The 23,152-nt window shown below is 47.2% G+C and overlaps 1 pseudogene; it reads right to left on the bottom strand.

Annotated features, from left to right (window-relative positions):
• Nucleotides 1-2,192: 2,192 nt before the first annotated feature.
• On the bottom strand, nt 2,193-5,689 carry LOC146181683 (uncharacterized; annotated as a pseudogene).
• Between the last annotated feature and the right edge of the window lie 17,463 nt (nt 5,690-23,152).

Raw genomic sequence — 23,152 nt, forward strand, 5'->3', positions numbered from 1 at the left:
TTTTCGCCTGGCTGCATCTTGAGCTCGTCGCTTGGAAAACCGTTCTTCTCGTTCTTCTTCTGTCTCCGTAGCTCCCTGATGCTTTCTCTTTGCAACCTTCCGAAGCGTATAGGCTGGAGGCGGCATCTCATAGGCTTGACGTGAAGAGCGGGAATCATGCCGCGGCCGTGGCTATGTGCCGCGCAAGAGGACGGCGTGTTGTTGTTGTTGTTCTGACTATAGGAAGAAGGAAAACAAAATGCACACTGGTAGTGGTGGTGGTGAAAACGTGTATTGCATATTGGGAGGTTTGACGCGGAGCCTTAAAGTCTTCGGCCTTACAATACTGGGTGGAGAGCCTAGTCAGGGACCACATTGGCGGTTCCCGCCGTCCGCTAACGCCGCGTTAAGACCCTTTGCACGGGCCTCCTACTGGTTCTGTAGCTGAGCCACCTCCGCAGCCTCGTGCGGACAGAAGAGAAAATAGTGGCCCCGTTTTTATGCAGATGGTATGACGTCACATAACGCGCAGCGCCCCTGGTGAGAGGAGCGGGAGTCAGGCCGCGGCCGCGGCCATGGCTATGTGCCGCTCAAGGGGACGGCGCATGGAGGAAGGAAACAACTTAGGAGAGGCTCTTGCCATTCCCAATGCATTGGAGAAAGTGTGGCGGAAGTGACGTCAAAATTTAGGGTTAGCCAAGTCGGGCCATTAGCAACGGCGACGCGTTGCTATGAAAACTCGGGCCACTAGCAACAGCGTTGCTAAGGGCCCTAGGTACGTGAGCATCGCGAAGAAAGGGTAAAGGAGGAGGAGAGACGTTGCAGCGTCCGGTCGCGGCGCGGCCGCGCCGGCTTCCAAAAAAAGACGTCAGGGCCTCTCCTAAGCTTTCCTTCCTCCATGGGACGGCGTGTGATGGGGCCTCGTTTTTACACAGATGGTATGACGTCACATAGCGCGCAGCGCCCCTGGTGAGAGGAGCGGGATTCAGGCCGCGGCCGTGGCCGCGACGGCGTGAGATGGGGCCCCGTTTTTACACAGATGGTATGACTCACGCAGCGAGGTCACGCGAAAGGTCAAGCGTGGTTATGCGGCTGCGGCATGGCATGGGCTGAGGTGGTAGCTAAAGTAGTATTGCTTCCCAATAAAAATTACTTATTGCGCTTTAGAATATATGAGGTGGTCAGTGGTGTTGACCACCATGCTAAGAAAGGTCTCTTTATGGCACGCCTTCATCACTCTATTTCTGAATATCCTACGGAATATCCTGGAAATTGCACATCCTCATATTCAACATCTTAAAGGCTGGTTTGAACACGAAATTTACATTTATGTTGAATTTAGATGATAAAATATAGAACCCTACCTATATAACATCATTCATACATGGTGGTCAGCTACACTGACTACCATGCGGGAGTTGATATGGCGGGTACAAAGGCGCGTTTTGCACAACACTACCACTACCATCCTTACTAGGGTGCCTTGATGCTCTCTCTCGCCCCCGCTCCGTTCAGGGTGAGGACAACCGCGTCGTCTGCTACGGCGTCCGCCATTGCGTAGCCCGTCACTCGGGTAGCGCGCTCCAAGCACACGAATGTACCACTAAATTTTCATCCGCACGCGCGTTTCGCGCTGACAAAGACCCTTGAAGAGGTGGCAGGCCATAATAATAGATCAGGGAGGCTCATTTTTTGATGGTATAGTTTTGCTCAACCTATGTTGCAAAGCGTTGTCCTATAAACGAGGCGTGTTTTTTTTTTTTTTGCTTCCATGTAGGAAATGCTCGCGTAGAAAGTACGAGACGTGAATCGCTGTGTTCTCGCGCCGCGCATGGCAGATGATCCTTATTGACATGGTGTGGACTTGTTCCCTTTAGCATAGGCGAACTCTAGATGTTACACGTTCCCAAAGCAATCTGGCTGAATTCTTTAAATTTTTACTGAAGTGCCATTACGAAGCATCAAAATGCTAATTTAAATTGTATGAATAAAAAAAAAATCCTAATAGATGTAAATACTGGTATTGACATCAGTGTTGGGGAATATACTTCAGCAGCTATTATCATGCTAGTTCCGGATACACCCGTAGTTTAAAAGAACAGGCGTACAGAGCAATGTTTTGAAAGCTTTTATTCGTTTAACAGATAGCCAGAAGGGGAAATGAGCTGAGTACAAAATGCAAATAATTACAGAAAACAATAGAAAATGTGTAGCATGACGAGAATCCCAAATTGACAAAAGCAGACAACATTGAAACACTATTCCTAAACCAAAATGGAGGAACATATAATGTGGCTATGTACAGAGAAAAACATGACACTTTCTGAGCTTATGGCAGGTTGACTCCTGCACATGTCTTACTTGCATTTCCATTAATTGTTCTTGCCCCAATTTGACGAAGGTGTATGCGTAACCGCAGTCTCGCGTAGCTTGAAACGAGCATCTTCTGAACTGCTTCCTTGTGCTGTTCGCATGTTTCCAGATTGAATCGCAACATCTTGCTCAGATATGCTGTTATTGCCTGCACTGGCGATTTAATGGTGAGTGCGCTATCAGTCCAAGTGGTGATGCCGCGGAAATGCTCTTCGCAAGACTTTAGGGTGCTCATGACTGGACCGCTTGGATAGTGAAGGTTGTTCCCATCGCTAACATATTCTTTCAGCGCTGTTAAATATGCATGCTCACTGCTGTTGGATCCCAAGACTGCAGTCTTGCACTGTTCGCAGGAGTCAAACGCTTTGACAATGCTTTTGACAAGAAACCCACCAATGTGGAAAAGAATAGCGCAATCAGCTGATTGTAACTCCTCAATGAAAAATATCTCCGCGTCGTCAATGCCTTCTACTTCTGCTTCAGCCTGCTCTTTCAGGCCTTTCGACAGCATGTCAACAAGGTATTGGCCATCGTCGATTTCATAGTTTGTTGTCGTTGGTGTGTGCAAAAACTGGCTCACGCAAACAAGCTTCAATGCACACTTCATGTCGTAGGCATTCGGAACCGGTTTCCTGAGACGTACGACGGAAAATAGGTTTTCCAGGCAGTCCTGGAGTATTCTACTAGTCAAAAAAAACTTGTAGCCTTCTCCCTTCAAGAGCGTGTCCTGGAGTCGAAGAACGACGGTTGTAGAAATCATAAGACCTGCTTGAGATGGCTTCCACTGAGGCGTGTTGCCTGATTTCATACCTTGAATGGTATCAAGTGCCAGCATAAGTGTGCTGATAGCTGAATGGTATTTCTCCATGTTTTGAAGGCTTAGGGCCGTTGATGGGTGTCGTGAAGACATAATCGTGTACCATTTAGAAATGAGTTCCAGAAACCACGCGGTTGTCTCAGCTTCCGGGCCCAGAATTTGATGCCTCACCAGATACCGGATTGCGGATGGAGCCTCTCTGAAAAACTGTACAGCTACTCCTACTTTCATTTTAGTGAAGTGGCCGGCAGTAACATGCGCCTCTGAGAGCTTTGGAGCTACTTTAAGTTCTTTGTCACTGTCATACTGTACTACAGCGCGTACATGATCTATTCTTACTTCGTTAGATAGCAAGCCATGTTCACATACAGTTGCATCACTTAAAGTAAACACAGATGAATTCAGAAGTTGTCCCCTGATATTTTTTAGAACATGTGCTGCATCTGCAGTAAAAAAAAGCTCCTTACCTTCCAGGCAAGGATGTGATATTGTGCAAACAGTATGAGAATTTCTGTGACTCGCAAATCCAAGCTCCCGCCACATCGCCCGGTTTGAAGCTCCCATGTCCGAAGTCACGACGCGGATTCTCAGCGAAATGTCGGCACAAAGTTCAACAATCTGCAGAACGCACTCCTTGAGGGTCAAGCCATCGACGTGGCTTCCAGTGAAATGATATGCAATTACTTGCTTCCATCTCTGAGTGAGGCCACCCACCATGAATACGAGGGCATGGTGTACAGGCTCATCTGGCTTCAGTGGCAAAGTTTTTCCCCCATACACAACATCTCCAGCACGATCAAGTTCGTATCCCTCGGCGATCTCCATTTCATCAAGAAAAAGGGCACAGTCTTTCTCAACGTCTTCCATGCCTTCATCTTTAGCAAGTCGACCACCTCAGCTAGGATCCCCGGCGTAAACTTCAGACCCTGTAGGCGACGCGCAAGAGTTCTACTGGACGGAAGTGGGTACCCAAGTCTCCTGTTTCATAACCCGAGGCTCCACATGCAAATTTAATCTGAAGTGCTTGCCGGATTGTTTGTGGTGACCATGTGCTCCCCTGGTTACTGTTTCGTGAAAGTGCTTCCACTTGATCTTTGTTCAAGAACTTCATGCGCTTTCCAACATTTTCTAAGTTATTTTCCAGCTTATTCACTTTTTTTTAAGGCCTTGAATGGTTGTATTTGCCTTGCTGTGCGCTTCATGGAGCTGGTTATATTTTCTCGTCATATCTGCCAGTTGCTTATTTAACTCTGCGCAGGAGCTATTAGCAGATTGTTGGTCATGAACTCCAGTAGACAGCGCAGCAGAAGCCGAGCTTTGAGCGTTGTTTCTGTCACTTGGCGAAAGGCTCAGGCTGGCTGCTTTTGGGTTGCAGTCATGTCCTGGAGGTAGTTCATTGCTGCTTTTGAGGGACGCTGAAGCTGTTTCCTTGCTTTCAGGTGATGAGGCGGCAGCTGTTAGTGAAGATTCATCTTCACATGCCACGGATGACACAGGAGGTCGCATCCTTTCTTTCGGTGGCTTCCACTGCCGCGGCAAGGCTACAACAGCAAAAAAAAAAAAAAAAAAGTAATAATAATAATATTAGTAAAGTAAAAATAAATAAATAATAATAATAATGAACAAGTTGAAGGTGCAAATAAGAATGCCCGTTGCCGGAATTAGATTTACGCCTGCAATTGCAAGCGCTAGCACATTAGTGCCGTTGACATTCGTCAAAATACGACAACGGCAAGCGGCCTTATGAATGCAACGCTGATGTCAAAGTATTGTATGTACTTACCGTTAAAGGGAAATACGGTTGGCACAGCATTTGGTTTCAACTTCTTCCAGCCATCGGCCCGATTTTGTTCGAAGTTGTTCTCTTCAAAGTGGGCCTGCAGGCGATGTCAGAACCGGGACATAATGAGGGAAGCTTTTAATATAATATCGATATGGATCATCAACGCTTATTTCTTTCAGTACTTGGTTCGCATGCAACATATTTAGCACCCTCGGAAGATTCTGGCGTTGTACAGTTTCATGATGCAGGCATAGAAAACTCATTCGTTACATGACAGCCTTTTTATTGCGTTTTAGTGCACAGGCTGCCAGGTGTCACACATTGCACAGCACAAACGGACAGACTCCAATAGCGGTTACTACACGTGCACGGCAATAAGTTGTAGACACGAAAAACGAAGGCACAATACTCACTTGGCATACGCACGATCCCTTTGTCGGCTGCCACTTGTCGCACTTGACTTTCACAATCCACAGGAGCCTTCTTTTCGGTTCTGTTGGAAAATGAAACATTCTCCAACCATTTCTGGAGTGGTTCGTGCACAACGGCACGCAGCAACCAGGCATTCTGCGCCGAAAACCACAGCCAGGCGGCCGCGCAAAGTTCACACGTGCTGCTTCCGTGGGGACTGGGCTATGCAATGGCGGACAGCGGCTACGAAAACCGGTCGAGGCGGCGACAGCTCCTTCTAAGAATGTCCCCACCCTGAACGGAGCGGGGGCGAGAGAGAGCATCCAGGCACCCTAATCCTTACAGACACCTCTCGCCATCTGGTGGGCGCTCAGAGAACGCTAAAGAAAAAACGTCAGGATTTAATTTCTCCTTTAACACGAGTTGACTGTGCAAAAAAAAAAAAAAAAAAATAAATTGTGGTAACAACCCACGAAGACTACATGCAATAGATCCAGAGTCATTGACTCACAATGCAAATGCAAATTCTGCGGGAAGAAGGCAGACCTGTACCATATGGTGTAGCACGCCAGCGAAATCAAACTGTCACTATAAATAACCAGCCAACGCAAGAGGGATGGGAGGCAGCTCTGATCAGCTCGGACGCAAGGGGTCAGCAGTGCTGACCACCATGCCTAAAAGAGGAGAACGGCGAAAGCCTACCCTTCCTATCTTATGACTTGCTTCTCATCGTTTGCCAGTTATTGGTATTCGCTGTAGTGCTACATATATTTCTAATTGGTTTACAGAACGTGAAAGCCCAGTATCGGCCACGCTTTCTACGGCAAATGTGTTTGAACGGTAAACTATCTCGCCTGTTGCGTGGCGTTCCTTGGTGCGCGTTAAGTGTGGGATTGCAAATGACAGGAATTCTAGACAAGAACATGTCTTGCAGAATCTCACGGAATATGACATATCTCGCGCACTGATCTTTCCACTTTCATTGCCACTTTCCTCTCTCCCTCAGCGACATGATTCAGGTGTCCACCGATCAAGATGCTGCGTCTTTCCTTTTCTGTGAACCAATTATTTTGTACCGAGAGCTAGATTGGCCGAAAATCGTCTTTTCGTTGTGGCAGTGGCCGCGCCGTGGTCGCACCACTCATTGCGCCATTCCTTAGTAACGACTGTTTTCTGTGAACACCGTAACCGCATAGCAACAGTCTCACGCTGACATCGTTGTTGGTTTATAGGAAAGGAAAGGCACAGTATCTGTCAAATTTGTTCATATGGCTCTTCTTTTTCGCTAAGTCTGGGCACGAATCGCGGTTGATGCGTTGGTTGGGTGTGATCTGTGATTAGGCTGAGGCTTCTGCGATCAGCTTCTCTGGCTAGATCCTTGCCTTTCGGAGTTTCTCTGACATAGCCCCAGCTTTTATGCCAGGCATTAAAGTCCCCAAGGATGAGAAGGCCCCTCTTGCTTGCTGCTTGTTCTGCCTTGCCCAGCAGGTAGCTGAAGCTAGCGTTCTTTTGGCTGGGCGGGGTGTATACGTTAAGCAGGAAGATGCTTTCTTGGCTTCTCTTTTGGGTAATGACTTCGATAAGAACGTGGTCAATGTCCGTTCCGTCGATGTCGTATCTGATTGCGGTGATAGTTTTGGCAACCAGCGTGGCGACCTTGCTTTCCCCCTGCCCCTCATATGCTAAGTAACCCGGGAGAGTAGGTGAGCAGCCGGGTTCCTGTAGGGCGATTATGTCTGGCGGTACTGTACAATTTGTGATATGTTGTTTAAGAAGACCACGCTTTTTGCTGATCCCGCGGCAGTTCCATTGCCATATTTCAAGGGTTTCCAACTTGACCGAGTCTTACGGTGCCTCGCCATGCTCGGTCAATGGCCTATCATAGGGTTTGCCTCTGGATTTCATGCTCGTGAATTGTACTAGGCATTCTCTATCTCTTTGCGCCTCTGCCTGGATGTTAGAAATGAGATTACTAAGATTAGCTAGTGAGTTGTTCATGGCTGCCATGGCAGTTGCGAATTCTTGCCGCCCTATGGTGGCTGGCTGAGTTTCATCTGTTCGCGCGCTCGTGTCAGTCTGCCCTGTTCTCTGGGCTTTGAGCTCTTCTATAAGGTCGTTAAGTTTCTGTCTCAGTTCAGCATTTTCCGACCTGAGTGTCTGAATGGTTTGTTTTAGTTCTTGCACTTCGATAAGTTGTCCACTAGTGTTTTTACTGAATTGTGCCTGCGCGTTCGTGTTCTTAACAGTGGGAGAAGTAGAGAAAAGCTGCGCTGCCCAGCTCAACTTACTCTCTTCCTCCTTTTTTATCTTCTTCTGCTGCTGCCCCTTTTTTGTTTGTGGTGGCTCCCTGGTCCTTGATCTCGAGCGCGACGCCGACCTGGACCTGGAGCGCGACGCCGACCTGGACCTGGATGGCGAAGTAGCATCTGAGCTGAACCAGCGTTTCCGAGCCCGGCCGCGTCCGCCCTTGCCGCCATCGCCCTTTGCTGCGCTGTCGGTTTTCTCTCTCGTTCTGGTCCGTGGACTCCTCGGTTTTCTTAGGCGTTGCTTGCACTCCTTTGCCCCTGTGGGATGCGCTTCCTTGCACAGCGCACACCTGGGCTCACACGAATGACCGTCCTCGATGACTGGTTCACCGCAGTTCGAGCACACAACGGCGTCAGGTGTCGGGCATACGTCCGCCCTATGCCCACGCTTGAAGCATATATAGCAAACTTGGCGCGATGAACGGTAGAGGTAGCAACGCGTCTCACCGCCGTAGTAATAAACGTAGCGGGGAACGATCTTGCCTTCGAATATTAGGACGGCGCTTTGAGATTTTCCAAGCATTCGTGCATAAAGGATTTTCACTCCTTGGGTGCGTACCCTAAGATGGGACAGCCATTCGGTAGGTGTTGTACCGACATCAAGTCCGTGGATCACTCCTTTGCATGAATTGTCCGGCGCATCCAGATAGAAACTCTTCCGATCAGGAAAAATTATGGCCAAGCTAGACTCACACAGTGGGAAGCCTATAGAAAGACCAGGGCGGAGTCCGAGGATACAGAGATCAAGGACATTAAGGATTGGGTAGAGGGTATCAAATCCGACTGGGAAAAAGTCACTAAGAAGGTCACTCTCACCAACAAAACGCCCAACGTCGATAAACATCTCTTACACCTCTGGGATGCTAGACGGGGGTTGCGAAAGAGATGGAAAAGGCAGAGGCACAACAGAAAGCTCAAGCTAAATATCGCCGAGGTCACAAAACAAGCCGAAGAATATGCGATGGAGCTCTCGAAACGCGACTGGGACCAGAAATGCAACGATCTACAGGGGACCCTAGGTTTGGCCAAGACTTGGGCATTGCTAAGGGCTCTCATAGACCCAACTAAGACCAAATGTGAAAACCATAAGACAATCCAAAGGATCGCGCACCAGTTCCAAGGTACAGACCGGGAACTGCTAGAGAACATCAAGCAGCGATACATCGGTGACGAAACGGGCGCCGACTACAGCTCGCCATACACGGGAGAAGCAAATCCCACTCTTGACGAAGCCATTACTATAGAAGAAGTCAGACACGCAGTTATGTCTGCCACAAAAAACACCACCCCAGGCAAGGATGGCATTACCAACGCCATGATTAGGAACTTGGACGAGAATTCAATCCACAGATTTACTGAATTCATCAACACACACTGGGAGCAGGGGACCATCCCGAAAGACTGGTCTCATGCGGAAATAGTAATGATTCCTAAATCCGGAAAAACTCCCAGCCTGGAAAATCTACGACCTATTTCATTGACGTCATGTTTGGGAAAGGTATAGGAAAGAATTGTGCTTCAGAGGTTGCAGACCCACCTGGAGGACAATGACCTCATGCCCCACACTATGTTCGGATTCCGAAAACATCTATCAACACAGGACATCCTCCTGCAGATCAAGGAGGAGGTGTTTAACACGGTCCCGAAATAAGGAGAAAACATCTTGCTCGCGCTCGACCTCAAAACAGCATTCGACAATGTCAGTCACAGGGCAATGCTAAACGGGCTCTGCAACTTAGATTGCGGGCAGAGAAAACACAGCTACGTGAAAGCCTTCTTGAGTGACAGAACCGCCACCATTGGAATAGGCGGCATCAGGACAGACACCTTCCCGACCCCCAAAAAGGGAACACCGCAAGGCTCAGTGATATCCCCTATGCTCTTTAACATTGTTATGATCGGCTTAGCAAAAAAACTCGAGGAAATTGAAGGAGCCAGACATGCTATCTATGCTGATGACATCACGATCTGGGTGACCAGGGGATCCTTAGGAGAAAAGCAAGACTGTCTGCAGAGAGCAGCAGACGCTGTCAACGCATACGCTCGACATTGCGGCCTTGAATGTTCTCCGGAGAAGTCTGAGGTGCTCAGAGTCCACAGAAGAGGGTACGATCTGCACAACTCCATCGACATCTACATAGGGGAAAAAAAGATCCCGGAAGTATCGCAAATAAAAATCCTAGGCATGCGGATAAAAAGCAATTGCCGTTTAGATCAAACAATCAGGCAGCTAGCAAGTACCACCGCGCAGATCACGCGAATGATAGCAAGAATCTCCAACAGAAGACGAGGCATGTCCGAGGAGGACACATGTAGGCTAGTACAGGCCCTCGTTGTAAGCCGAATTATATATGGCGTCCCCTACCAAATTCCGCTCGAACAGGAAAAAGAACAACTGGAGGCAATCCTGAGGAAAGCCTACAAATGCGCTCTTGGACTACCGGTCAACACCTCGACCGAAAAATTCAATAAACTGGGCATAAACAACACAGTGCAAGAGCACATCGAGGCCCACCTTCTCGCGCAGAAAATAAGACTCATGCAGACGCAAACGGGAAGGAACACGCTAAATATACTGGGCATGAGAGATGCTTGCAGAGAAATAAACAGCACAGGGAGCATACCGAAAGAAATAAGAGAGATCATTAAGGTCAACCCGATTCCGAAAAACATGCATCCGAAAATACACAAGGCCAGAAGAGAGGCAAGATCCGAGGCACACGAAAGAAGCCTCGCAGGAAAAAAAAACATATTGTACGTCGACGCGACCACATACAAAGAACAACGCGGAGCGGTAGCCAGTGTGGTTGATCACCAGCTTAAAGAAGTCAACTGCGCCTCGATCAAGAGCAACAACATTCTCGAGGCTGAGGAAGCGGCAATCGCTCTCGCTATCACCCACCAGGGTGAGGAGGCTACCACAAAAATAATTACGGACTCGCAAGAAGCATGCAGAAGGTATAGCAGCGGACGCATATCTACTGTGGCCATCCGCATACTCAAGGCAAGAAAAATAACCTTTTCGAGATGCTTCATAACGTGGACACCAGGCCATGAGACTGTCAAAGGTAACCAACGTGCCGACGCCAATGCCCGAGCATACGCCAACCGGGGGGCGCACAACGACGGGGAACCGGACGCAGTCACTAGACGCTATGGAGCCATCCTTGAACATCAAAGAGCCTTAAGGAGGATCTATCCACCTCCACACGAAGACCTCAATAGAGAGCAGTCGGTTGCCTGGAGACAGCTACAGACTAACACATACCCCAATCTGAGTCTACTCAGTAAAATCCACCCCACTACTTATGAAAATAAATGCCCACTATGCGGAGAACCCCCTACACTCTACCATGTTACATGGGCCTGTCAAAAAACACAGGTAGCACCAATAAACACCACACCAACACCGGAGCAGTGGGAGGCTGCGCTGTCCTGCTCGACGCCTGACGACCAGCTCAAGCTGATTGACAGAGCGCGCAAGACGGCAAAGGCCACTGGGGCCCTGGACTGAGGGCCCCACCAACGCCGGGAGAATTCCCTTTGTGTAAATAAAGATTTTCATTCATTCATTCTCTTTCCCCTTTCACTCGCGCCTTCCTCCTCCCTCTACAACGCGGTCAAGTGTCCATGAAAGAACTGTGCAAGATACTACCTCTTTCATTTCCTGTTAGGTACTATTAAGGCTACGTATTGGGGGGGGGGGGGGGGCATATTTCAAATGCATGCGAAATTGTGACGCCTTCTGCGAATCGACGACAGTACGAGCCATAAAGGCTTTCGCCTTATTAGGCATTTTTGTCTAAGCTTCCTGAAGCGCGAAGCTCGTCGATCCGGTTAAGGTAGATTCACACAACGGGCCACGTCTCGAAGTGCTCTCACGATTCGGTGTGACATGACCCTACGGCAGTGATTACCGCTGCTCTGCTTCAGTCCGCGAGCATCAATTAGCGATATGGTCACGAGTCGTTTTCATAGTTCCGATCCTTCACGAACGAGATCTGTTTTTGGCTTCTCTCACGGAACGCTTTCCAGCTATTTTCCCGTTCCCCAAGCACGTGTAACGTACAATATATTGCACTAAAATTCTGCGGAAACCGAAAAACGGCTTCAAACGACTGACTTGTGCAGCCGCGAAGCAAGCATGAGCGGGCATCATACTGTTCTGTATCTAGATCATCTTAACCCGATGCTTGTATTGCGCGCAGCGATTTCTGTTACCCACAATCACGTGAGAAGATAGCAGGAGCTTGTAGGGAATTTACGGGGTCTCAGCGGAGCACCAGAACAAAAGAACCAGTTGGGCAGGCGTCTTGAACCGAATAGCCCATGCCGTGCAAGCGCACGGTTCAAATTTATTTTCTTCTTTCGCCGGTTGGTAACGCCGATATTAGCGCATTCGCTTTACAGCGTCGCTGTGCACTACAGGGACCCCGGTGCAGGGATGGGAGTGCCTTAGCGCAGAGGTCGGCAGATAAGCCAGCAACATCAGAGGGGACGTCATGAAGAGGTGTCTCCATGTATGCGTGTTTTTGACGATCTAACTAGACACACTCTTCCGGATGAAATAGCGTGATAGTCGCCGACATTGTCGTTTTGTTGAAGACGCGATACGGGTGATCGTATGGTGGGCAAGATGCGCTTTTACTGTCTCCCCTTGAAAATATGCATCGAGGACGCAAGGTCGGGGTGCATGAAGACCTGACAGTCAGATGGAGTAATGTTAAGTTAGTGTTCGGCAGGTAGAGAAGCAGACGACGATGATCTGATGATGGTCAGGAGGAGATATATATTTACAGAAGCAAAATAGTATACATTGGCAAACTTTAAGTTACAGTAACAAGAGTCACACAGACAACTGCAATTTAAAACAAAATAGACTCTCAAACAGAGAAGTCACTCTACAAGCCCTTACTTTTCTACCGAGCATTTCGGTTAAAGCCTAGGGACTGTAAATACGTGCTAAGCACGGAGCCTCAATCTTGACTGACGAACCTGGTCCGAGGACCGCTTTTTGATACCAGACATCAACAAAGCCCCAAGGGCGGTCACCTTAGGTGATCCGCCCCGAAAATGAAGCAGCAGAAAAACATGCCACAACCCCCGTGGGTTGAGAATAATCTCGGACCCAGGTCCTTAATTACGTCAAATAAAAATACAACATTCAAAGCAAACACTCTCTCCACTCGCTGGTCCCCAAACCCTCTCACACGGTGCCTGTCTTTGCCTCCCCTCCTCAGCGTGTTTGCGACGCGACCTTGCAGCTGCCGCCTTTGTGAAAGAAACGCCGCGGGGGATTCTGGAGACTAGGCCACACCGCCGTCCCGTTCGAGGAAGAAAGGGGGGGGGGCACTGTCTCAGAGCAGTGTACAGTCACCTTCTACAGGGCGTTTAGCGAGCGCTTGGGGCAGGGCAAAGCGGCTTCATTATCGGGGTCTCTCTGCCCCGATGTTTCGCGACACAGCGGGAGATTGCTGGGCTGATTGCCTACTTTGGAGGGCTGAGGGTCGTGCCTATTGTCGCCTTCTGCAGGACATTTAGCGAGCGCTTGTGGCAGTGCAAAAAGCTTCATTAACGGCGTCTCCCTGTGCCCATGCTTGGCGCCACGGCGGGAGATCGCTGAGATTGCTGGACGAGCTGGCCGTAAAGTGGTTCGCAGAAGCGTGCCACTGTTGTTCCCGGCTGAATATTGCATGAGTCTGTCGTTCGCTTCTTGGCGACGCCTCGGGGCGAAGGGAACGAAACAAACCAAGCCTCCCGCGCGCCCCGCGAGGCGCATTCAGCATCCAAGAAGGGCATCCAAGAAGAGGAGAGAAAAGGAGAACAAAAAAAAAAAAAAAACAACAGCGCTCGCTCCTTGGCCTCGGCGCGTGGGGGGTTCGACCGCCAGCTCGACTCCACGTGCGAGTCGCTTTTCACTGCGGCCTTACAGATGGTGTTGAATGCAGTCCTGAAGATGTTGAAGACACTGAAAGAGCTGTAGGGTGAGGGAGCCGAAGGAACAAACAAGTCTCCAATAAGCCGGAGGGGGGCAGCGAAGACGAGTTAGGCGAAGACGAGTTCGGTGGCTGAGATACGCTTTTATAGCGTCTCCCCTTAAAAAACTGCATCGGGGACGCAAGGTGTAGGTACATGAAGACATGACGGTCAGATGGTGTTGAATGCAGTCCTGAAGGCGCTGAAGATACTGCAAGGACTGGGGATGAAGGAGCCGAAGGAACGAACAAGTCTCCAATATGCCGCAGGGGTGCAGCGAAGACGAGGTCGGCTGCCGAAAAGCCAAGGTCACGACGAAGAAAAGCGCGTAAGCCAAGAAGCACCATAGGAAGGTTGTCACCACAATATTCACGATTAAGGAGAGCAGTGGGGGCAGTCTTGAGCTGAGGATGGAGCCGCTGGACCGTGTCATTGGCACAGGAACAGTATGCTGGGGTTCAGCAGCATTTGGTTCCTAGCAGACGGGTGAGGGAAGTGAATTGGGTGCATTCAAATGGGCGGCAACCATCAGTGGTAAAAATACCGGGGCCACTGATGCGGGAAACAAGCTGAAACTAAGGCTTTGGGAACTCTTTCCGTAGTAATGTCCGGAATGGGAACTGCTTCGGGCCAACGAGTGAACCGACCAATCATTAGCGGAATGTACAGGCAGTCATTAAAGGGAAGTAGTGGCCTAACCAAGTCAATGGGGGTGTGATCAAAGCGACAACCAGGTGGAAAGACTGGGATGGAGTCTGTACGGCGGATCAGTTTGGCGGACTGGCAAGCAAGGCACGAGCGGACCCACTGGCGAACATCGGTGTTAATGTTCGGCCAGGCGTACCGCTGTGCAACGATGCGGTGAATCGTTGTTATGCTGGGATCGCAGATGTGAAGTGAAGGGAGAATCTCACAATGAAAAGCCTCCAGGATGAATGGATGCAGTAGAGCCGATGACGTCACACCAGAGCAATCTGGTCACAAGCGAATGAGGGACGAGCTGCAGATCGAGGGCACGTTATTGCTCACGCACGGCTTGAAGCTTAGGGTCGTCTCGCTCCGGCCTAGCCACACATTCCCAGTCCACAGGTGTAGACACAACGATGGAGATAATGCGTGAAAGTGCAGTAGTTGCCTAATTTTTTATGCTTTTATGTGCCGAATATCTATTGTGAATTTCGACATGAAGGCCAGCTACGACTTTCGCTAACGACGTACTTGAAAGAGCTCGTACGGAAGACATGCACCAGAGGCTTATTATCCGAAAGAAAGTAAAATGGCTGGCCCTTCTAGAAGTGGCGGTAATGCTGTATAGAGTAGATGGCGAGCAGCCCATAGCCAAATATGGTGTAGCGAGTCTCTGCAAGTTGAAGCTTCCGAAGAGAGGAAACCCAGTTGGTGCCACTCGGAGTCGATCTTCTCCACCAATGGCCACGCTGGAAGCATCCACCACGATACGAGTGGGCGCGGATGTTTTAGAGTGGATGAGAAGGATCGAATAGTAGAGGGCTCATTTTGCAGCCTTGAAAGCTGCCTAAGCTTCGGGAGACCAATAAATCAAGAAATATAATACCACACGCGCGCACGGGCTCTGTTCACATGCTGACGATGTGCATACATTAATGAGCGTGCACGTAGGAATACGCAGGTGCTCTCGAAGAGGTCCTCGAACAGCATCGTAAAATATGCACATACTATATATAGACTTGATGTATGAAAACGTTTTCAAATTCGAAATAAATGAGCGTAGTATGAAGCATACTGTTGCGCTTTTAAATTGCGAAAAAACATACGTTTCCACCTGCAAAAAACATAAGTAAACTGCGGCAATCGAAAAATACATTACAGATTGTGTGCACTGTGATCCAGCCAAAATTAGCATTCGCGCTTCTCTTGAGATCGAACAAAACGTAGTATAATGCACTGCGATTTTTCTACCCATGGAAAATTGGCGGCGCACGCTCTCCACTTTCATATCACTTCTCCATCGGCTGCTGGGTGCTCGAGCGCAGCTCAGCAGCAACATGAAGTCACCTTGTTAGCAACCGGAAGTCGCTGAAGCGACGCGAGAAAAAGTAAATGGCTGGCTCCGCTCTCGAATGACCCGCGGGCTGCTAGACGGGGTAAATCCAGAAGCCCAGTGCTATCCAAATTCGCTGCTTTCTGGAATAAGGAAAAATGTGATTAGCGATGCGCATCTCACACCTACATGCATATGTGGTAGAGCGCGTTGATTACAAGAGCGAATAATACTTGTATACAGACACACATCAGCAGCCTACGATACGAGGATAAAAAAATCTGGTCTAAACACCTATTTAAAGCGTTCTGCAAGAGCTGAATTAAACTGCGACGAGCAACGAATATATATTAGCCTCTTGGCTTAAAAAGCATCCTCCTTAGAGTTAAGCTCAAATTTGAACTAAGGTGTTTGAAGTCCGTTTTGAAGCCCCAGAAGCTCGGAAACCATTCATCAAATTAAGCAGAGCGGCTTCCTCTTCGAAGAGAACAATCACAAATAAATTAAGCCAACGTTGTTGCGGAAAGAAGGGAAAAGCGAAACAAGAAAAAGCTTGACCAATATTCGTCGTTTATTAGGCGGATGAAGCCGAAGCCAAAGCATTTCTGCACTCCGTCCTCGCCCGTGCATTTTAAGCGCCTCTTTTCCGACCGTAAAAAGTATGACTAGGCATTTTGTGGTAACAATGTTCTGCACTGCACAGCATTGCATTTTTTTGTTCCTTCTATGCACTCGCAAACATACACAATAGAAATTTGTTGGTTATATTGAACGTTTAAAACTAAACGAGAGTACAAAACAGGGCAAGTTGGTAAGTATTCATCTTGTGGCACCACAGGGACGATGACAGATACGGAGAAAGACAGACCAAGGGCTCACTATCATCTGTCAAAATTTATTAGAACATGTAATATATATGAAAAAACCAAAAGAATACACAAAGAAACAAAAGGCAACGCGGGTGAAGGTGAATGGGTGTGGTGTTAAGCACTCTGATCCTTGGGTGGAGTGTGCCTGCGGTGTGGTTTACACCATTCCATTTTCCTGCGGCCTGCACTATACGGGTCAGACGGGGCGATGTAATAATGTGCGCCTACGTGAGCATGCCAGGTCACTCGAAGATGGGTCGGGGACACACTTCTCCAAGCATGTCAAGGGTCACGATTGCACACCGCTGTTCCATAAATCACGCGTCATCTGGAAACATCAAGACAAGACAATCCGAGAAGTTGTGGAGGCATTTAAAATAAAAAAAGTTATCCGACAAACGCGTAAGCGCGCCGTCGTTATTGCTGCTTGACGCTGAATTTCACTACCTCAAACATTTGATACGGGGATACGGTTTGACACTAGGTAGGTTTTGATATGAGCCTTGTAAACATGGACCGGAGTGCGGATGTGTTGCCTTCTGTTTCTTTGTGTATTTTTTTGTTTTTTTTTATATATTACATGTCCCAATAAATTTTGACAGTTGATAAGAGCACTTGGTCTGTCTTTCTCCGTATCTGTCCTCGTCCCTGTGGTGCCACAACAAGATGTTTATAACTAAACCTCGAGTGATTCATTATTTATTGTATATAATTATACTGCAAGCATGCGCCTGCTCTTACAGCAATAGATCAATAGCACTATTAATTGTTGCTCGAAGACATTTAAAAATGCTTACATGTTAAAAATGACGTAATATTAATACTGTTTACCGCAATTCGGTCTCCAATCTTTCAGCACTCATTAACGGTGAACATTTGCGTCTGCATTTATATTCCGCACCAGGCCGATGATTTTCAGGCCTTCTCGCTGCAAAGCGATAGTGTTTGATTTGATGCGTTTGCGAACCTACCCATGTGGGATTTTTGCTATGTGACGTAGATTGTTCAGTGTCCATCGCACAGATGTTGGCAGTGAACGTCTTACGGCTCGAACGTGCTCAAACATGGCGCTCATACGCGGTGTCGTGACGTCATGCAACTCGTTGTCAACCAGTGTCTGGCATGTTACCTGCCATTTACCACTTTCTAGAGGCATCCTTATGAAGAAGACAGTGATACACGCTGCCCACGTTAACCACGCCGTACCAACTTGCATGACGTAGGAGACCGTGTCTTGAAACGTTCTCGATAAAATTGGTTCCTATCTGAAATTTGGTGACCATATGTGCCGCTCCTGAGAAATTGGCTATATGTGGTTTCGTTATACATCACACAAATTCCAACCAATCATCGCCAAGCCATTTCACCTGTCAGTTTTCACCTTCCTGGCCCATGGTGTATTTAGTGGCAGGAAGGCACGCACGTGGGCAGATAAGCTGGCAGGAGCAGGCAGACAGGCAGTGAAGAGTGCGCACTGTGGTACGGACCGACGGACCGACGGAACACGACCACATGAGATGAACAAACGCATTTAAGAAGCGGGTTTTTCTTATTGCCCTTTTGAAACTTATCGCTCCCCACCGTTCTGGAGCAGGATCCAGATCGTGCATCTTACAAATATGCACCAAATAAGATTTTAGGGGAGGCTGGGCCAAAAGGGACATCAGGGGAACATGAAGAAAGGCAGGTTATTTCTTCCTTGGAAGCACAACCAATTGTTCTGTCTGTCCCGCGCTGAAACATCGCTGTGGTAGTACGAAAACCACAAGTGGAGGAAATTAAAGCTTTCGCTTCCAACATCGAGAAAGCAGTGACCCAGTGTTCACATTTCTATAACTATTTGCCACCACGCTGTGCGACCAATGGCAGGCGCCGCGCTCAAAATGCCTCCGCATACCTCACTCCGAACTCCAAAGTAGATGGTGTCCGCTGCATTACGCACGTCAGATTGCCAAGATAACTGCAATAATCAGGCTCCCGGTGCGTGTGTATTTCACATAGACTGTCATACTGCCTGTGGCAGTTGGCATCCATATTCACCAAAACCTTATTTCAAGGTAAAAGCCTTACTTCGCTGTTTGCGAAAGCATGTCCGCAAAAATTCCTAGAGCACTATGGAATCTAGACCGCAGAAATTCGAAAGCCTAAGCGTTGCTGGTGCACACGATGCACGACGTTTGCGCTCAATATAATTATCAACTAAATGCACCATCGTTATCATTTCTAATGTTATTATTGTAATTATCACTAATTGCAGCATTTTTGTCATCGCTACTATCTTCTCACGGTAGACAAGGAGAATTATGATGGGCATTTCACGATCGCGAGTGTGGGGCAGTTGGTTAGAGTGCTGTGCTGGGGATATGAGGGATGGATGTTCGATTTCCGCTGCAGATGGGATGTTTAATTAAATATATTATTTTAATACTAATTAATGAAAAATGTATGTTACGATATAATAATTACGAAATTACTGAGTTACGTCGATGATGTTTTCATTATTAAATTAGTTAAGGTAAGGCCTAACAGGATGTGACGTCACATTAGGCTATAATGCAACGGAAGTGTGTGACAGGTGTTTTTGTTGAGGCTTTTTTTGTAGGTATATTGAAATTTTTCCTGAGTTGAATATTCTCGAAGCTTTATTGTGAAAGCAGTGCTGTATTGTAAAATGTCATTATTCTGTGCGTGTGTGTTGTGCTAGCCGAGTTGCAGGATAGCTCAAAACAGGCATTTGGACCAAATCAACGAAGCATATAACTCTTTCGATTGCATTACTCACGCCACTCAGAATGCTGCACAGCAAGCAATTGCGTTACAGTTATGCTACGAAGTCATGAAAATTGGCTCCCCTCTGCTGCGCTTAGGGTCACATACTTCGCTGACAGGCATGCTATAGCTTGTTGGGCCTACTTTAGTCTTACGCCTGCGTGTTATACTTAGTTTCATAGTTTTCCATTGGAAATTATGATTGTGAAGAATTTTAACATATTTACGATGGGCGCTTAAGACAAAGTATAAATATAGTTAATGGCAAAAGTTTTTTATTACAGCTAGTGGCCGTAGTAGCGTTTTAGTTTTGCTTCCTTAAAAGCACTTGCAGTGAGGCCATAGAGAACGACGCTACATCCATTATTGAAGAGTATTCCCGGGACAAACAGCATATTTTGGAAGACTTCAAGAACTGCTCGTGTAACTCACTTTGCTGAATACATTTGTAGAAAGAAGATTTCCGGTATAAAATTACTTATTCATGAATTCCCTTAGTATGTGCGAGCCAATCTAATTACTTTGCCTCCAAAAATGTCACGTTCGTTTTGTTTATTTTCGCTCTTTATTGTTAAGCAGCTGATTCTTCGTCGGCACTGAGTGATAAAAGGTTGGCATGGACCACCTAACTTCCACATTATTTTACATGTATCATCTCCCGCCGAAAGTTTCTCGGGCCCTGCAGCTCGGAAGCGATCGTGTAGTAACTTTGTTGTCTAAAATCTAATATTATTTCTATTATCATATTGCGGCTCTGTCCGCCGATAGTTCAGAAAAAGAATAATTTAGGAGGGCTTGGAAGCAAATGCGCACTACCACGCTTTTATTCTTTTTGTCCTCTCTTTACGAAATCAACTTTTTTTTTTCTGCACAAAACACATGCAAAGGGCTGGAGACACTTGAAGAGCTGGCACAATTTATTCTCCTTAGGATATAACCCATTCGGCTGCAGCGAGTTAAGTAAATTTATTCTCCGAATTCCAAGTTTTCCAAACCGCTGCAAAGTTTCAACATTTTTTTCAGCTTAGTCTATTTCAGAAAGCAAATACTACCTCAATATTGCACTATAAAGGCAATCACAACTATCTGTAGCTAGGCATACTGTACTATTTCCAGAAACAAAATGAACTTTGGGCATAAGAAAAGAAAAACGAATTTTTTGAAGAAACAATTTAGTTTCTTGACATAATAGGACTGCAGGCATCAAGGGGATGGCATGCGGGAATTTTGCTTCAAACTTTGAGGACATTGTGTTGCTGTCTGAGTACTTGTCCTGTGCCAGACTACGTAAGTGCTCATTAAACTTCTAGCTGGAAGAGATGTGGCCAGCGAAAAGTTCAAAATACATACTGGGGACCTTTGGACTTATTAAGTTCGTATTGAACGCCTGGACGAACTGGTATATGGCGATGATACAGTCTTTCGTTTATCGCATATATTCAAACTAAATATGGGAAACTTACTGCTGTCTCAAGCACCCAAATACTGCGCCAACACTGGGTTACAATTCAGGGAGGGTGTTACTGAAAGAGACGAGTCATGATCGCAGCCGGTCAAGTAATAACACTGTTTCAAGAGAAATATTATTGTGCTTAAATCGAGCCTGGAACACTGGCTTCCTTGTTTGGGACGCCTTAACATTGCGCTGTTTATCTTCGGCAGCGCGATGCCCTTGAAGAGCCATTAGCGCCTTATGGGGGCCATTTAGTTGAGTGCTGGGCGACACACGTTTTTGGGCAGCAGTTACTAACTACCGAAGAGGGAGGATAGCGTGATATATCTGCACGTTACAAACACTTTATCCTTGCGTGCGCCCTAGCTGTATTGCATCCGCTTGTTGTAGCGAGCCATATTACATGGTACAGAACAGGTCCAATAATTTTAAAAAATAATTTAAATTTGCAACCATCGTTAAAGTAAAAACAAGAATGCAACCTATCACTTATTACTCCGGAGGAAACGTGGAGAGGTTTTTATTTAACCCAAATAGGGCCTTGGGGCCCAGAACGCGGAGCAAAGAAAAATCCAGCGCGGCCTGAGTTTCACATGCGCTGAAGTTTTCAAGGCTTGTGTGAGCAATAACGGCAGATTATCAGCTCACAAAAGCAGCACCCCTGACCGGAGTACCCTAACTCCCTCGTCATAACTCAAATGGGAATATTGTGGTAAATGCCGTTCAGTCTCAAAACCTTACAGCGCTGGCTCTCCGTGACCTTGGATTGGGAAGCCGGAAAATGTCGCTTAGACACTGAGGTTTTTTCTTAACGCCGAATAAAAAGGCATTTTGCCCACACAATTCGGCGGCTTTCAAAAAACTTTCCTCTGGCGTAGGCAGTAATACCTCGCTACCTTAGCACTGTCGCGCTGTCAATAAGAAAGCTTGCCATACTTGCAGACATGCACCAATAAAACTGACTCAAATATAGATCCGTCTTTTTCCACTCTACTCCAACCTAATAGACCCTCCTAAACCTTTATTTCACTTCAACCCATCATAATGCAACATAATGCAGACTGTTCCACTGTTATTTCTCCTGACCAAACTCAATAACCACAATCCGCCACTAATCTGCCAAGATGCCCCAAAATTAATCTTAATCTACATATACTCGCCTTAATCCACCCTATATGAAATGCATTTAGCGTTACAGTCGCTCAAACAGAATGAGACACAGTGTTGTAGCTTCCAAAGGGCCGCGCGGAGGATAACACGAATTACGAAAATGTCAACAATTCTCAGGGGCACTTTTGCTCTCTGCCTTGTATTCTGTATGCAGCCTCGGTCTTGTACTTTTTTGTTATGTGTACTCATTTTTCTACTGCCTCGCAGCTATGCAGATATATGTAGCGATAAGAAAGGGATACTCGCAACAAATGGGAGGAAAAATGTGACGATATGTTGAAAGGAAGTGTCGTTCTGCATACATGAAACTATTTTGAGGGCAGGGTAATTCTCGGTAAGAATGATGTTCCATTTTATGCCTTGGCCAAACAATTTGCCCAAAACATAATGCGACCATGCAATTTGATGGTGGCCACTAGCAGTCCTCCTTATCTTTTACCTCATGTATTACACAAAATAGGCACACAGTGTTACTGCTAGAAACACCCACCATTTTTTTATAAATATGCTCCATCTAAAATTCTACAGACCATTTTGCAAAGCATTTTGCCTCAAAGAAGGATTTTTTCCGCTTCTTGGAAAGCGAGAAAGTGTCCCTCGTCGGTTTTCTGTGCTACAACGTGTATTCAAGGATGAAAAGGATAGAAATGGTAACTGGCGACAGAGTCGCAGGGATGTCCGACCTAATAATTCTTGCCATCAAAACACAACCTGTAATTAGGTGCGGTTCCTTATCAACCGCCAACGCCTAACTATTTCCCTCTACCACCTCTACTGAAGCAGAACTGGCCTCATTTCGTGCTGCTGTAAAGTATACCTCTGAGCGAAATCATCAACAATGGGCTCTGTTCTGTGATTATAAACGTGCCTAAAATGTCTTCAAGCTTTCCTAAACCATGGTGACCACGAGCAACTCGAAGCGGAGGTAAAATATCTGCATCAACGGGCATTATAAGAGGTTCGCGGAATAATCTCCCACTGGCTTTCAGGCCATGCATAGCGGAATTGTTGGCAACGACTTAGCTCACGATTGTGCTCGATCGCCTCACGATACAATCAACATTGTCCAGATACCGCTGACAGGAGCCAAAACACCAAGGCACCTTCGATTGCGCTCCCGAAACGTGACGAGACACTCACGGTCTAGGCCTAAAGGCTGGACATTCCCCTCGCACCACTTTGACCAATTACATCAACTTCAGATACCATTCGCCCCCCCCCCCCCC

This window comes from Amblyomma maculatum, chromosome 8 (genome assembly GCF_055883805.1).
Source record: "Amblyomma maculatum isolate TAMU_Amacu chromosome 8, ASM5588380v1, whole genome shotgun sequence".
Classification (NCBI taxonomy): domain Eukaryota; kingdom Metazoa; phylum Arthropoda; class Arachnida; order Ixodida; family Ixodidae; genus Amblyomma; species Amblyomma maculatum.